The sequence below is a fragment of the Protobothrops mucrosquamatus genome, unplaced genomic scaffold, assembly GCF_001527695.2.
Source record: "Protobothrops mucrosquamatus isolate PMUCROS unplaced genomic scaffold, P.Mucros_1.0 scaffold3116, whole genome shotgun sequence".
Taxonomy (NCBI): domain Eukaryota; kingdom Metazoa; phylum Chordata; class Lepidosauria; order Squamata; family Viperidae; genus Protobothrops; species Protobothrops mucrosquamatus.
Genome location: NW_015389120.1, coordinates 124,030 through 128,849, shown reverse-complemented (window position 1 = coordinate 128,849; position 4,820 = coordinate 124,030). Strand labels below are relative to the sequence as shown.

The following is a 4,820-nucleotide window of genomic DNA, read 5'->3' as shown; positions in this document are numbered from 1 at the left end:
TCTCTCTCTCTTTTTTTTAATTGCCGATCCTGATGTCAAACAGATGAATTCTGTAACCGATAAAAAGTTTCTATTACCGATCCTAAACAAGGTTAATCTTGCTGACAGCAACATAGCTTAACATCGGTTACCTTTATTTGTCTTTCCACTTTTTGCTTGAAACACGACAGCGCATTATTTTTATACGCCTTCGATTGGCCCGGTAAAAAGTATTGTTTTCATAGGCATTTAGTATTCTTTTTTGTTTAACAAGACTTTTTTTTTTGTTGCTCTTTGGAATTTGCCCGTTAGGTTCCTCTGAGATTAATGTCAGTTTTGTGTTTGTTGTATTTGCTTTCGTAAAGAAGGTGCATTGAATATTGAAACATATTCACTACGTTTATAACACAAAGCATGGAACCACAACAGCCTTTGCTCTTTATTTCGGGGCCTAAGCCCCACATACGGAGCTTTGTCTATATAATAATAATAGTAATAATAATAATAATAATAATAATAATAATAGTAGTAGTAGTAGTAGTAGTAGTAATAATAATAGTAATAATAATAATAATAATAATAATAATAATAATAATAATAATAAGCCCCACATACGGAGCTTTGTCTATATAATAATAATAGTAATAATAATAATAATAATAATAATAATAGTAGTAGTAGTAGTAGTAGTAGTAATAATAATAGTAATAATAATAATAATAATAATAATAATAATAATAATAATAATAATAATAATAATAATAATAATAATAATAATAAAGTTGAAAGGGACCTTGGAGGTCATCAAGTCCAACCCCCTGCTCAGGCAGGAAACCCTATACCATTTCGGACAAATGGCTGTCCAGTCTCTTCTTAAAAACCTCCAGTGTTGGAGCATTCACAGCTTCTGGAGGCAGATTGTTCCACTGGTTAATTGTCCTCACTGTCAGGAAGTTTCTCCTTAGTTCTAGGTTGCTTCTCTCCTTGATCAGTTTCCATCCGTTGCTTCTTGTCCTGCCTTCAGGCGCCTTGGAGAATAGCTTGACTCCCTCTTCTTTGGGGAAGCCCCTGAGATATTGGAAGACTGCTATCATGTCCCCCCTGGTCCTTCTCTTCATTAAACTAGACATACCCAATTCCAGCAGCCGTTCCTTATATGCTTTGGCCTCCAGTCCCCTAATCATCTTTGTTAATCCCAAAGACGAAGAATTGTGTTTTCGAAGAGACTCTCCTTTTGCTGTTTGCTAACAGATTGCTTTTTTTGTTGGAAGATTTTGTTGACATTCAGGCAGCACCTGCCAACGTCTTCACAGTGAGTTTATTCTCATTTTTCCATAACAAGCTGCAGTATAGACAGAGTTGTACTACTATTTTGCACTAAAAGCCACCATCTCGTATTCCTTCTTCGCTGCTCTTCGCATCTGGATTTGAACTCCGCCCGAACAGTCCGCTGCTTTTAAAAACATTCCAATGTTAGAATTTAAACCAAACACCTTACCAATTTTGGAAGAACTCCACCGGCGCGGTAGAGCTTTTAAATCTTTAATCTTTCCCCGAAGAATGAACACGTAAGAGTTGCCACAGGTTGACTTCAACCTGGGCATTGACTCTACCTGATGTAGATGCATCTCAGGCCAAAATTTGGGACGCAGGGCACCCGTCAATGCTGTAACGCAGTGGTTCTCAACCTGTGGGTCGGGACCCCATTTGGGGTCGATCGACCATTTCACAGGGGTCGCCAAGCAAGGCTGTCCGCCATTTTTTTTTGTCCGCCATTTTTTTCCCCCTTTTCCGGCGGGTGCCTTACCTCCCTTGAGCTGGGCCAGCTGGTGGTCGGCCTGCTCCGTCTCTGCCGCTTGCCAGCTACGCCTCGGCCGGCGCAGGGGGCGGAACTACGCATGCGCGGTGCTCCCGGGCAGGGAAAGTCCTCGACTTACGACCGGTTGGGTAGTCCTCGACTTACGACCGGTTTAGTCCTCGACTTATGACCGGTTTAGTCCTCGACTTAGGACCAGTTTAGTCCTCGACTTACGACCGGTTTAGTCCTCAACTTACGACCGGTTTAGTCCTCGACTTACGACCGGTTGGGGTCGCGACATTAAAAAGGTTGAGAACCACTGCTGTAACGTTTTCTTTCGATGGGAACTTCTGCAAAAGGGGGGAACAAAAATTGCTGCTGATCGGGTTGCGGGAAATCAAGTGTGGTTGTGTTTCCGAAGCGTAGAGTTTCAAGAGGCAACCGGAGGCGTTGTGGTTTTGTCGTTCAGATCAGCTGCCTGTCACTGGATCTGTTGTTGCCTGAAACACTAGAAGGCCTTTGATGTGTGCAGCCAATATGCAGTTTTGGGTTCTTCCTCTTCTGGCTCCTGAGTGCTTGTCTTCTGTGACTTAACGGGGGGCCAGGCCTTCAATTGAACAGAAGGCAGTGCAGCTACTCTTGATTTACGACAGTTCGTTTAGTGACCGTTCAAAGTTACAACGGCACTGAAAAAAAGGGACTTAGGACTGTTTTTCACACTTAGAACTATTGCAGCACCCCCGCGATCACATGATCAGTGTGCAGGTGCTTGGCCACTGACTCATATTTATGACGGTCGCAGTGTCCCGGGGTCACGTGATCCCCTTTTGTGACCTTCTGACAAGCAAAGTCAACGGGGGAAGCCGGATTCACTTAACAACGGTGCAGCTAACGTATCTCCTGCAGTCATTCCCTTAACGGCTGTGTCGAGAAAAGTTGTAAAATGGGGTAAAACTCACTTAAAAACCGTTTCGCTTAGCAACAGAAAATTTGGGCTCAATTGTGGTCGTAGGTCGAGGGCTACCTGGAATGGGTGGTTAGCTTCCCATTAAGGACAACAAACGGATACCCATTTTATTTCCGTAAACCCATTTGCTACATCTGTGTTCTCTTAATTTTTTTTCTCTCTAGATACTACCTTTGCATTTTATTAATCCACCCTTTTCAATGTTTGCTGATTGAAGCCCTGCTGTAATTTTTCATTCCAGATATTTTAACCTATTGAGTTCCACAACGGTGAATTAGTTCTATTTAGGAATAGAATAGAATAGAATAAAGAATAGAATAGAATAAGGAATAGAATAGAATAGAATAGAATAGAATAGAATAGAATAGAATAGAATAGAATAGAATAGAATAGAATGATGAATAGAATAAGGAATAGAATAAGGAATAGAATAGAATAGAATAGAATAAGGAATAGAATAAGGAATAGAATAGAATAGAATAGAATAGAATAGAATAGAATAGAATAGAATAGAATAGAATAGAATGAGGAATAGAATAGAATAAGAAATAGGATAGAATAGAATAGGAATAAAATAGAAATAGAACAGAATGTAGAATATAGGATAGGATAGGATAGGATAGGATAGGATAGGATAGGATAGGATAGGATAGGATAGGATAGGATAGGATAGGATAGGAGGGACCTGGAGGTCTTCTAGTCCAGCCCCCAGTCAAGCAGGAGAACTTATACCAGTGATGGCGAACCTTTTAGAGACCGAGTGCCCAAAACCCGCCCCCGCCCAGCTCCCACCCCGCCTGCCCGCAGGGCCACTCACTGCCTCCAAGGCCCACTGCAGATCGCCCAGCAGCACCATGGCGGCCACTCCCTCTGCCCGCGCCCCGCAGCATCAACTGTGCACGATGGGGCGTGAGGGCAGAATCTTGTCTACTCTGGCTGCCATGTCCTTGGCTGCACTGCTCTCCGTGGGCCACGCTCTGGGACGACTCTCCTCCAGGGTGTCTGCTGCTGAGGAGGGGGTCACGGGGGAGGCAAGGCTGGGGCAACGGCACCTGTGCCCACAGAGAGGGCTCCGAGTGCCGCTTCTGGCACCCGTGCCATAGGTTCCCCACCACTGACCTATACCATCTCAGACAAGTGACTGTCTAGCCTCTTCTTAAAAATCTCCACGATTTCTGGAGGCAAGCTGTGTCACTGGTTGATTGTCCTCACTGTCAGGAAGTTTCTCCTTAATTCCAGGTTGCTTCTCTCTTTGGTCAGTTTCCAACCATTGTTTCTCGTCCTTCCCTCTGGTGCTTTGGAGAATAATGTGATCCCCTCTTCTTGGTGGCAGCCCCTCAAATACTGGAACACTGCTATGATGTCTCCCCTATTTCTTCTTTTCTTTAGACTAGTGGAGCCCAATTGCCACTTCAGTTATGTCTAGTACTGCTGTACAGGCAATCTTCGACTTACGACCATAATATTACTACTCCTAGTGATAATATTTGTATGGTCATGTGTATAACTCCTTTATAATATAAGTTATTTCATGCATTCATTTGGTTCTAGTTCGGAGGTGCTTTTGTCCTGTGCAATAATGTACCAATAGCTTTTGAAACAAACTGGAGGACAAAACAAAGGATACTGTATGCTTTTATATTGCAAGACTATAAGATTAGAAGCATATCTCTTTTTTTTTCAACGCTTTGAATCACTCATTTATATTTGAACCAGCATTTTACTTCCAGAAATTACGTTTGAGAACTGTTTAGAGATTTGGGCTGCATTTACTACTTTGTTTTGTTTTCTCCGCGTGAACTGGCATAAATATTAATAATTAAATTGTATAAATTGTACAATTGTATAAATTGTACAATTGTATAAATTGTACAATTTAATAAATTAAATTGTACTCCCAGAAGCACGAAGCTGAAGACACTAGCCTGAAGATGACGAATGTGACTTCGTCGAAACGTCGCCAGGACACTTCCAATTTTACGCGGGAGAGAACCCGAATGACCAAAGACCTATATATATATATATATATATATATATATATATATATATATATATATATATATATATATATATATA

The 4,820-nt window shown here is 41.7% G+C and overlaps 1 protein-coding gene across 1 annotated transcript in view; it reads left to right on the top strand.

Moving 5' to 3' along the window:
• The window catches only part of UPF2 (UPF2 regulator of nonsense mediated mRNA decay), a 48,174-nt gene that overhangs the window by 5,975 nt on the left and 37,379 nt on the right, over positions 1-4,820 (top strand). The gene's annotated exons all lie outside the window — the stretch shown is intronic.